Source organism: Kogia breviceps, chromosome 14 (genome assembly GCF_026419965.1).
Source record: "Kogia breviceps isolate mKogBre1 chromosome 14, mKogBre1 haplotype 1, whole genome shotgun sequence".
NCBI lineage: Eukaryota > Metazoa > Chordata > Mammalia > Artiodactyla > Physeteridae > Kogia > Kogia breviceps.
Genome location: NC_081323.1, coordinates 40,029 through 52,036, shown reverse-complemented (window position 1 = coordinate 52,036; position 12,008 = coordinate 40,029). Strand labels below are relative to the sequence as shown.

General features: G+C 52.8%; 1 long non-coding RNA gene across 1 annotated transcript; it reads right to left on the bottom strand.

Moving 5' to 3' along the window:
• Nucleotides 1-10,237: 10,237 nt before the first annotated feature.
• On the bottom strand, nt 10,238-11,557 carry LOC136792496 (uncharacterized). The gene is made up of 3 exons (XR_010836360.1): nt 11,491-11,557; nt 11,119-11,236; nt 10,238-10,981 (listed from the first exon to the last, which is right to left on the bottom strand). It is a non-coding gene; the product is annotated as an uncharacterized lncRNA (long non-coding RNA).
• Nucleotides 11,558-12,008: the final 451 nt, after the last annotated feature.

The following is a 12,008-nucleotide window of genomic DNA, read 5'->3' as shown; positions in this document are numbered from 1 at the left end:
GATTCACAGCATAAAGGCTTCAGTTAGTATAAGAGGCAGGACATTTGCTAGGGACAGGGTTAGGGTTAGGGATCGTGTGAGGAAATGACCTAGCGATAGTGTCAAGACCTTAGTCACTGAGAGTATCAGGGCCTTATTTAGGACCAGTGTCAGGGCTTCAGGTAGGGACAGCATCAGAGCCTGACTTAGGGAGAGCGACAGGGCCTGAGTGAGACGTAGCATCAGGCCCTTAGCTGGGGACACTGTCTGGGCATGACTTAGGAGCAGCATCAGGGCCTTTGTTGCATCAGCATTAGGGTCTTAGTTAAAGACATGGTCAGGGCCTGAGTTAGGCACAGCATCAAGGCCTCAGTTAGGCATAGCTTCAGGGCCTGAGTTAGGCACAGCCTCACGTCTTCACGTAGGGACAGCGACAGGGCTTTCTTAGGGACAGTGTCAGGACCTTGGTTAGAAATGGTTCAGGATATTAGCTCAGCATAGTGTCCGGATTTTAGTTATTGCCGTCAGCAAGGCCTATATTAGGGACAGATTTCGGGCCGTAGTTAGAGTGTGTCAGGGTTTTAGTTAGAGCTAGTCAGGGCCTTAGTTGGGGAGAGCATTAGGGCTTCAGGGAGTATAAGAGGCAGAACATTAGCTCGGGACAGAGTCAGCTTCCAGGCGAGGCGTAGTGTCAGGAAGTGAGCTACGGATAGCGTGAAGACCTTAGTCATTGAGAGCGTCAGGGCCTTAGTTAGGGAGAGCATAGGGCTTCAGGGAGTATAAGAGGCAGAACATTAGCTCGGGACAGAGGCAGCTTCAAGCCGAGGGGTAGTGTCAGGAAGTGAGCTACGGATAGTGTGAAGACCTTAGTTATTGAGAGCGTCACGGCCTTACTTAGGACCAGAGTCAGAGCCTTAATCAGGACCAGTGTCAGGGCTGATGTAGGGATAGTGTCAGAGCCTAACTAAGGTGCGGCAATAGGGCCTAAGTGAGGCCTATCTTTAGGGCCTGAGTTAGGGACAGTGTCAGGGCATGATTTAGGATTAGTATAAGGGCGTCTGTAGGATCAACGTTAGGGTCTTCTTTAAAGACATTCTCATGGCCTCTGTTAGGGACAGCCTCAGGGCCTCACTTAGGGACAGTGTCAGGGCTTACGTTGGGACAGTTTCAGGACCTTGGTAAGACATGGGTGAAGATATTGGCTCAGGATAATGTCAGGACTTTAGATATTGACGGCAGCAGGGCCCCAGAGACCGTGTCAGGGCATGACCTAGGACAAGCATCAGAGCCTTTGTTAGGTACTGAGTTAGGTTGTAGTGTCAGGGCCTGAGTTAGGACCTCCAGGCCTCAGTTAGGGACAGGGTCACGGCCTCGGAACTCATATCAGGGCCTTAGTTAGGGACAGCGACCAGGATTTATTTAGTATAAGAGGCTAGACATTAGTTAAACACAAGGTTAGGTTAAGGTCTAGGAATAGTGTCAGGACATGAACTAGGGATAGTGCCAAGACCTTAGTTACTTAGAGCATCAGGACCTAATTTAGGACCAGTGTCAGGGCTTGAGGTAGGGACAGCGTCAGAGCCAGACTTAAGGAGAATGACAGAGCTCGAGTGAGGCCTAGTGTCAGGTCCTTAGCTAGGGATACTATCAGGGCATGACTTAGGAGCAGCATAAGGGCCTCATTAGGATCAGCCTCAGGAGCTTTGCTAAAGCCATTATCAGGGCCTGAGTTAGGCACAGCCTCCGGTCTTCATGTCGGGATAGCAACAGGGCTTTCTTAGGGACAGTGTCAGGACCTTGGTTAGAAATGGGTCAGGATATTAGCTCAGCATAGTGTCTGGATTTTTGTTTTTGCTGGTAGCAGGGCCTGTATTAGGGACAGATGCTGGACCTTAGTTAGAGACAGTGTCAGGGCTTGAGTTAGGATTAGCATCAGAACCTTTGTTAGGTACAGTGTCAGGGAGTGAGTTAGGAGTAGTGTCAGTGCCTTAGTTAGGGAGAGTGTCAGGGTCTGAGTTAGGAACAGTGTCAGGGCCTTAGTTAGGCTAGAGATTCCAGGACCTTCCCTGAGTTCCAAAGGGCAGGTTTGAACAGTTGCTCATCAGGGAAAGGAGGAGATGCAGAGACGAGAGAGAAACCATCAAGAAGCAATAGTGCAGGGCTTCCCTGGTGGCGCAGTGGTTGAGAATCCGCCTGCCGATGCAGGAGACACGGGTTCGTGCCCCGGTCCGGGAAGATCCCACATGCCGCGGAGCAACTAAGCCCGTGAGCCATGGCCGCTAGGCCTGTGCGTCCGGAGCCTGTGCTCCGCAACGGGAGAGGCCACAACAGTGAGAGGCCCGCGTACCGCAAAAAAAAAAAAAAAAAAAAAAAAAAAAAAAAACAAAAAAACAACAACAAAGAAGCAATAGTGCAGCCTTGGGCCAGGATCCTGGTTTTCCCTCAAGGGATACAGGTAAGAGTATCTTTGGGCTCTTTACCAACCTAAAACCCCCACAAAATAGAAGATTTTAGTCTTCTTCATTCCAGAGAAGCTCATCAAGAGACCATCTGAGGCCAGATTAAAGTGAGTTAAGGCCCTGTACACACACTAATCCTTAAGATCAACTGTTTCCTTAAACCATTGCTGTAAACCTCCTCACCAGATCCTCCTGCATTGGGACACATGGTTTTTGAGGGCACGAGTTTTCTGTGTCCCCCTTTGGCTGCCAAAGCAGTAAAGCTATTCTTTTCTACTTCCTGCAAACCCCTCTCTCTGAGATTCGATTTGGCACTGGTGCACAGAGGTCAAGTTTTCGACATTACATTTAGTACCCAATGTGGGCCTGACTTGGGGATGTCCCCTGTAGGTACCCTGACTTGATCGGACACTGAGATTTTCTCCACACCAGCCTCTTCCGAGAGAGTGTAGAGTTGCAGAATTCCTTTAGAGGTCAGACCACCTGGGACCCTTGCCTGGAAAGGCCGAGCCCCAGTCATCCCAGCAGTTAGAACTCTGGGGCAGGAGTAGATGGTGGAAGAGGAACCACCCTAGCAGCTGCTGAGGCTGTCTTTGCCTTGAGGACGTTCCTCTCTTCCTCCTGCCTGGAGTGCCCCAAATGTCCTACTTCAAGGGACTATTTTGGGGAACCAGAAAAATAGCATTTGGGATGTTACAGCAACTCAGCCAGCATGGGGTAACACTCTGGCATGCAGTCTGAGGTCCTTTTAGCCCGGTACATTTGGGGGAACCTTGGTTCCCATTTGGGTGACTTTTCATTCCAGGAAATCTCATTTGGGAGGTGCACCACTTGAACAGAGGTCACAGGCTAAGTTGAGACTTGGAAGCTGATTTGAGCCTTGTGCTGTTTGGTTTTTGGTTTCTCTTTGGTTTCTGGTTCCTTTGGTTTGAGGCTTCGGTTGGTGTTTAGGATTTTGTTTTGTTCTTAGTCTGTGTGTGAGTGTTCTATAGTTCAAACATAAGAAGTGCTTCTTCTTCAGTTCCATCTGCTAGCCAATGGGCAAAATCCTGGCATACAGGTCAACCTATAGTTGTAAACCTAAGACTATGAAAAGAATGAAATTCTATTGTAATTTTGTCTGGCCAATGTATGGATACATTCTTGAAGAACGAGGAAAGGTGGTCTTTGAATGGTAGCCTAAATGACTATACTATCCTTCAGCTAGAGTTATTTTGTCACAGGAAGAGAAAGACAAAAGAAGTTCCATATGTTCAAGCATTTATGAAGCTACGTAATAAAGAAAGTGAGCAGCTAGGTAACAGGCTGATGGTACAAAGAGAAAAGAAAGTCACTTTGTACTAGAGCTGGTGGTTTCTGAATGCAGAAAATAATAAGGGGCAACATAAGATGGATACAGAAGGTGATGAACATTTGTGCAAAGGGAACATTGAGAAAAGAGTTGTGCATGACCAGGATTTTCTAAGATGGATTTTGTTGAAAGTGGGTTAGGCCAAGCCTGGATTTGGTTTCTCCCTCCAAAGTTTTCTTGGAATGCTGCTTTTGATTGCAAAGAGCTTGTGAGTTCCTTTGCCTGTGTCTGTGATCTCTATTTTTGTTTGAAATCTCTTTGCTTTGGTTCAGTGAATAAGTGTTGTTTGGCCAATTCTAACAGTTTTTTTAATCTCCAGCTAACTTTGAGATGCTTTAGAAGGCCCTTGAGCCATCTCAGAGAGAAATGTTTGATTAGTATGTTAAATTACATGGAATTCCTAAAAATCTAGTATGTCCTGGTAAAATTTTTTCACTCATAATTCTATATATTTTAAAATGTTGTATGTAGCAGCAATCATGGCTTCTTTTGTCATTTACATTGTGATCAAATGTTTAACCATGAATTTTAAGTCCTTATGTGTTTTATAGATAGTTGCTGTTGTGCTCTAGCACTTTGCAAAAGTGCTCCATCTTCAAGAAGATCTATGTGAAGGACCTTTTGGCAAGCACAGGTCTCTGATAAGTTTCATATCATAATGCCAAACTGGGTTAGAAATGAAAAATCTTAATGTAGAATCGGATGGCTTCATAAAAAGTTAATGAAAGGATTGGTTACTGAGTCAACTGGTGAGTATGGTTATAATGTATTTGGTTTTTTGTTACTGGCTTTGATCTGTGTTTTCCAGACACAGGGAAGTCCTTGCGCTCAAGCTGCTTAGGACTTGGAGCAGTTGGATAAATGACACCTCTGTACTGAAGTGTGTATTTATGAAGGTTACTGTGTTGGCTTCATTTTGCCCTGATGTTTAAGAGGAAAGGAAAACTATCTACTGAAATGATCAGAATGTACTTACTCATGATGTTTCACTGTTTGCTTTAGGTCTACTGCTAAAAGCACATGTACAATGCTTGTGTGACAATTGGGTATGAATAATAAAATGTATGGCCTATATAAAGCGTTTTCTCATTAACATACCTCTGAGCATGTTCACGATAGCTGATCAGTATTCCCCCAATGCGGATTAACTAGGCAAATATAAAGGAGGCCTAGCGCTGAGGGACATGGTCTACACATGGGCCAAACAGCTGAATCATTCTGACACTGATGGATTGACATTTTGATCACCAATGCTTTCTATTGAAAGACTTGTAATGAAAAGGGAAAAAAACTCTTCACGTATTGAGGTGTGAGGAAGTCACTCTGGCTTATACCTGGTTTAACTTAAATTTTACTGACCAACGTGGCCTGTTTTATGGTCTTTTGGATACGAATTGTACATCTGCTTTGGCATTGAGGACGGGAATGCATTTGACAGTCAAAAAGGAGTAACTAGCGTTGAGACACCCAAGATAAACCTAAGTGACCATTGTAGATGTGATTTAGATGCATTCCTGTAATTTTTGTTTTGTTTTCTTTTTAAGTTTTTTTTTTTGATGTGGACCATTTTGTAATTCTATTGAATTTATTACAATATTGTTTCTGTTTCATGTTTTGGTTTTTTGGCTGCGAGGCATGTGGGATCTTAGCACCCTGCCCAGGGATCCAACCGGCAACCCCTGCATTGGAAGGTGAAGTCTTAAACACTGAACCGCCAGGTAAGTCCCCACATTCCTGTATTGTTGAAATTCAATTTCTTAGCTATATCACACTCAGGATGCCACTAGCCATTCTCAAAATAATGTCTGCTGATAGCTGCAACCATACGTTTTCAAGGAATCCTCTCTTAACTATTAAATTCCAAACAATGATGTTAGATCAGATACTAATAGAAGAGAAATATGTGTAGTGGTCATTAGCGACTGTTATGGATACATCAATACTACGTCAGAAGTTAAAACCTACTTAGGTAGAATTAGACAACTGGCTACGAAGTCTCTCAGTGTCAGTGTCAGTTCCAGACCAGCTTTCAGAATTACGCTCCTGAAATCCTAAGAGAATGAGATCTTTTTAATATTAATTTTACAGTTGTTAACGCCTCCTATTTTAACTGGATTGGTTGCACAAAAATGGTGAAAAAAGGGACTAAGGTCTTAATTGTACGAGTCTCACGAACAGGACTTACGGTTAGGCTTAGCGCCGGGAGAGGGTTAGGGAAAGATTGGGGTACAGATACGTGCTAGGGGGAGTGTACGGGCCAGGGTATGGGTTATCGTTAGGGTAGGCCTCAGGCTTCAGGCTGCGGGTGAGGTCCCGTGGTCAGGGTCTGGGCTGGAGCTAGGGTTAGGGTTGGGCCCCCGGTGAGGTTGAGGGTCGAGATCGGGGTGCGGATACGTGTTAGGGGGCATGTGCGGCGCAGAGCGCAGCGTACCGTTAGGGTAGGCCTCAGGCTTCAGGCTGCGGGGGAGGCCCAGGGGTCAGGGTCAGGGCTGGAGCTAGGGTTAGGGTTAGGACCCGGTGAGGCAGAGGGTCGAGATCGGGGTGCGGATGCGTGTTAGGTGGCGTGTGCGTCGTAGGGCACGGTGTGCCGTTAGGCTAGGCCTCAGGCTTCAGGCTGCGGGGGAGGCCCAGGGGTCAGGGTCAGGGCTGGAGCTAGGGTTAGGGTTAGGCTTACGGTGAGGCTGAGGGTCGAGATCGGGGTGCGGATGCGTGTTAGGGGGCGTGTGCGTCGTAGGGCGCGGCGTGCCGTTAGGCTAGGCCTCAGGCTTCAGGCTGCGGGGGAGGCCTAGGGGTCAGGGTCAGGGCTGGAGCTAGGGTTAGGCTTAGGCCCCCGGTGAGGCTGAGTGTTGAGATCGGGGTGCGGATGCGTGTTAGGGGGCGTGTGCGTTGTAGGGCGCATCGTGCCGTTAGGCTAGGCCTCAGGCTACAGGCTGCGGGGGAGACCTAGGGGTGAGGGTCAGGGCTGGAGCTAGGGTTAGGGTGAGGCCCCCGGTTAGGCTGAGGGTCGAGATCGGGGTGGGGATGCGTGTTAGGGGATGTGTGCGTCGTAGGGCGTGGCATGCCGTTAGGCTAGGCCTCAGGCTTCAGGCTGCGGGGGAGGCCTATGGGTCAGGGTCAGGGCTGGAGATAGGTTTAGGGTGAGGCCCCCGGTGAGGCTGAGGGTCGAGATCGGGGTGCGGATGCGTGTTAGGGGGCGTGTGCGTCGTACGGGGCAGTGTGCAGTTAGGCTAGGCCTCAGGCTTCAAGCTGAGGGGGAGGCCTAGGGGTCAGGGTCAGGGCTGGAGCTAGGGTAAGGGTTAGGCCCCAGGTGAGGCTGAGGATCGAGATCGGGGTACGGACACGTGTGAGGGGGCGTGTGCGGCGCAGGGCGCGGCCTACCGTGAGGCTAGGCCTCAGGCTTCAGGCCCGGCGGCCCGGCGAAGGGCTGGAGCTAGGGTTAGGGTAGGGCCCCCGGTGAGGCTGAGGCTCGAGGTCGGGGTACGGACACGTGTGGGGGGGCGTGTGCGGCGTAGGGCGCGGCATGCCATGAGGCTAGGCCTCAGGCTTCAGGCCTGGCGGCCCGGCGAAGGGCCGGAGCTAGGATTAGGGTTAGGCCCCCCGTGAGGCTGAGGCTCGAGGTCGGGGTACGGACACGTGTGGGGGGGCATGTGCGGCGTAGGGCGTGGCATGCCGTGAGGCTAGGCCTCAGGCTTCAGGCCTGGCGGCCCGGCGAAGGGCCGGAGCTAGGGTTAGGGTTAGGCTCCCGGTGAGGCTGAGGCTCGAGGTCGGGGTACGGACACGTGTGGGGGGGCGTGTGCGGCGTAGGGCGCGGCATGCCGTGAGGCTAGGCCTCAGGCTTCAGGCCTGGCGGCCCGGCGAAGGGCCGGAGCTAGGGTTAGGGTTAGGCCCCCGGTGAGGCTGAGGGTCGAGGTCGGGGTACGGACACGTGTGGGATGGCGTGTGCGGCGTAGGGCGCGGCATGCAGTGAGGCTAGGCCTCAGGCTTCAGGCCTGGCGGCCCGGCGAAGGGCCGGAGCTAGGGTTCGGGTTAGGCCCCCGGTGAGGCTGAGGCTCGAGGTCGGGGTACGGACACGTGTGGGGGGGCGTGTGCGGCGTAGGGCGCAGCATGCCGTGAGGCTGGGCCTCAGGCTTCAGGCCTGGCGGCCCGGCGAAGGGCCGGAGCTAGGGTTAGGGTTAGGCCCCCGGTGAGGCGGAGGCTCGAGGTCGGGGTACGGACACGTGTGGGGGGGCGTGTGCGGCGTAGGGCGCGGCATGCCGTGAGGCTAGTCCTCAGGCTTCAGGCCTGGCGGCCCGGCGAAGGGCCGGAGCTAGGGTTAGGGTTAGGCCCCCCGTGAGGCTGAGGCTCGAGGTCGGGGTACGGACACGTGTGGGGGGGCGTGTGCGGCGTAGGGCGCGGCATGCCGTGAGGCTAGGCCTCAGGCTTCAGGCCTGGCGGCCCGGCGAAGGGTCGGAGCTAGGGTTAGGGTTAGGCCCCCCGTGAGGCTGAGTCTCGAGGTCCGGGTACGGACACGTGTGGGGGGGCGTGTGCGGCGTAGGGCACGGCATGCCGTGAGGCTAGGCCTCAGGCTTCAGGCCTGGCGGCCCGGTGAAGGGCCGGAGCTAGGGTTAGGGTTAGGCCCCCGGTGAGGCTGAGGCTCGAGGTCGGGGTACGGACACGTGTGGGGGGTGTCCCCTGAATTGGCAGGCGCAGTCTTAACCACTGCATCACCAGGGAAGTCCCAGAATCGCCGTCTCCCTTTTAATACACCTTAAGCCCAAAGAATCCATGGAAGATTGTTACAGATAATAAGAGAATAAAATATTGTAAGGACTATAACAGAAGCATATAGTACACTGTTCATATAGACACATCCCAAGCAGTTACAAAGTATATTATAAAGAAGGCTGCAATTTTCAAAGAATAACATAAATTATACCCACAAACTCCCAATATTTCCTGAATCGTTGCAATCTGAAACCCTATTGTAGGAAGCAGAACACTCCAGGAGACATTCTACAAATGAAGGCCTCTAAACCCTGTGGGTGGATAAGGAATTCTGGTAGGAAGGTATCCTCACCCAAGGAAAGCAGGTTCCTATACTTTTCTCACATCACATCCCTGTACAACTCCCATTGATCTTGGTCCAGGCATTCCCAGTCCTCTTGAGATAAATCTATGGGCACATCCTGGAATGTCAGCAGTCCCTGAAATTAAAAGTACACATGCCATGTGGCCACGGGAAGAGTTCATAATATGACCCAAGAAGAAAAGAGCAAATTAAGAGAACTGGTTTTAATTTAGAAGAGTGTCTTCAATCATCCACTAATATATATATATATATATATATATTTTTTTTTTTTACAAAGTAACTTTCTCTATTTCTAACTACAAAAAAAGAGTATGGCATGTGATCCACAAAACCAGTATAGAGACTATACTTATCTGGAAAAGAAATAATAAAATGATGGTTTCAACACAGGCATATGCATTTTTGAGTGTTTTATTTATATCAAACTGGATAAGATGTGTGTATTTCTCAGACAGAAAAGACATGTCGAGGTAGAAATGTACCTTACAACTATTCATGGGTCCACAGGTACACTGGAGAGACTGTAAAATTGCAGATTGTGATTCAGTAGGTCCGGTGGGCCTGAGTTCTATTTTTTTAACAAGCTCATTTTTAACTAGTGATGCCACAGTCTCTGATTCATTAACGACAATTGTGAATAGCAGAGAGACAATTAGAAAGGTGAAAATTCGTATTTAGAGGCTTCCCTGGTGGCGCAGTGGTTGAGAGTCCGCCTGCCGATGCAGGGGACACGGGTTCGTGCCCCGGTCCAGGAGGATCCCGCATGTCGCGGAGTGGCTGGGCCCCTGAGCCATGGCCGCTGAGCCTGCGCATCCGGAGCCTGTGCTCCGCAATGGCAGAGGCCACAGCAGTGAGAGGCCTGCGTATCGCAAAAAATAAATAAGTAAATAAATAAAATCGTATTTAATTTTGAACTTCAAGTGTGTTATGGATTTCACACGTTTAATAGGATAGTAAGCACAGCAGCAACCACCATTTGTGAACATTCACTGTAGACCGTGTGTATCTTTCTGACTTTTTGTGTAGGATTCCAGGAAAAAGGCCTGCGCTGCGGCCACAGTGGGCGGGGCCCTCAGGCCGGGCCGCCCCTCCAGGACCCCCGATGGGGCCCTGAGCTGCTGGCGGCTCCTCCCCCGGCGCCCCGCTCCCTCCCAGGATGCCTCGGGGCAGAACGGCCCCACCCACTGCGCCCAGAACGGAGCCCGCGTTTCCTCAGAGCTGGAGCTCCCGGCTCGGGGTCTCTTCCCTCCGCCGTCACGGAGCTGCCCTGGCGCCCGAGAGGAGGGTGGCCTCACTGACGCTGCCGGCTGCGGAGAGGCCCCGGCGGCCGAAGCCGCGACAGTCGTGGGGACGGCGGGCCAGGTAAGTGGGTCCGGTGCCGGGCGGCCGCGCAAGAGCAGCTTCTGAGGGGAAGGGCTTCGCGGCCACCCGCCGCTGCTGTGCAGAACGAGCGGCCTCGGGGTCTGGTCCCGGGGAACTTCGGCCCCTCCTCTCGGCCCTGCCCTCGGCCTGGCTCGCGGGGCCCGGGGGGGCGTGGGGAGAGGGCGGCCTGAGCGTCCTGAGGGGACACGGGGCGAGGGAGGCGCAGGGTCCGGCCGCAGCGTCAGCGACCCTCCTCCCGACGGCGGGGAAAGCGGCGAAAGTTCCTCCCGAGGCTCCCAGGCCTCTTGTTCAGCCGAGGCCCTGTGCGCCCCTTCCTCCCTGAGCTAAAGCACCGGGGGGAGGGGACAGGGCGGGGGGCTGGCGCAGGTGATGGGGGACGTGAAAAGGTGATTGTCAGCTAAGGAGAACCTGCTCTCCAAGGTGAGGAATGCAGCGCTTTCCTTTGTATGCGAAGATGCCGGAGTCAGGCTCACGAATTCCTTCCTTTGATATGCACCTCCGCTCTCTGGGGCCTGCATTCTGTATTTACATATCCTGAATTCCCCTCACACTGGAGGGCTGCAGGTGCTGATGGCTGTGACATCCTTTGTTTACTGAGATGGCAAGAAATATTCCGTTTCTCACAGGCTTGAGGGGCAGACAGTGAAGAAGCGTCGGAGAGTCTCACTCAGCATCATCACCCCAGGAGCAGACCAGGAAGCTGAGGCTCCAAGAAGCCAAATAATCCAGCCGGAAGCACGGCTGTGGGACCACGGAGTAGGGTCTGCACCCATCGCCCACCCAGGGGGACTGCCCACTCCCCGCAGCTTCCACGCCTGTTCCCTTCACCCCCTCCCGGGGCCAGCTCACAGGGCCGCCTCCTGGGGGCACTCACTCACCTTCTTCTAACAGGATCCGTCTCACTGTCCTGTTCTGGGATCATCCGGAAGGCTTGTCACTCTGAAGCAGGTTCAGCCTCACGTCACCAGGGTAGCTTTCCTGGATCACACTCACCACCTGCACGTCCACCCTCAGCTCAGACCCGGAAAGGCCCCTCGGCCCCGAGCCCCATGGCTCTGCCTGGGCTGCCACCCCCTCCTGCCTGGTCCGTCCCTCTCGTGTCCCCTGCAGGGTCACCAGGAGCTCCCACCTGCCCCAGGCAGGCTGTCTGCTCTGTCCTGAGGAGGCCTCCGTGGTATCAGGTGGAAGGCACAAGAGGTACCTGTGGGGTCTCCCTCACGCAGCACAGTGGCCAGCACCCACCTACTGACCTCATCACTCGGGATGGACGGGGGTTCAGGGGGTCCGTGGCATCTCCTGGTTCTCATTTCATCCCAGCGCTGCCCACAGGGAAGTTGCTAAGCAACTCTGTGCCGGCTGCACAGAGAGGACGCTCATACACACACACCCCTCCCAGCACACGGGGCTCTCGTGGTCAGGCCCCTCCCAGGATATGGAGCTCACCTGGGCAGGTACCCAGCAGCCTCCGGGGCTCTCGTGGTCAGGCCCCTCCCAGGGTATGGAGGTCACCTGGGCAGGCACCCAGAAAGGCTGGGCACACAGGAACCGTGCAAGTAGCCCTCATTGCAGAGCACCCCCAGCCCACCTGTTGGTCAGAGCTGACACAAAGCACCTCAGAGCAGGACCTGAACTAACAAACAGCAGCTCTGACAGGTCTGCTTGGGCTTCACTCTGTGTGGCCTCCTTCCACTGGGTTTTCCAGAGGCTTCCACTGCAGCTGAGGCACCAGGCCTCTGTCTCCACCCACCACCCCTCCTCTCCCTTACTC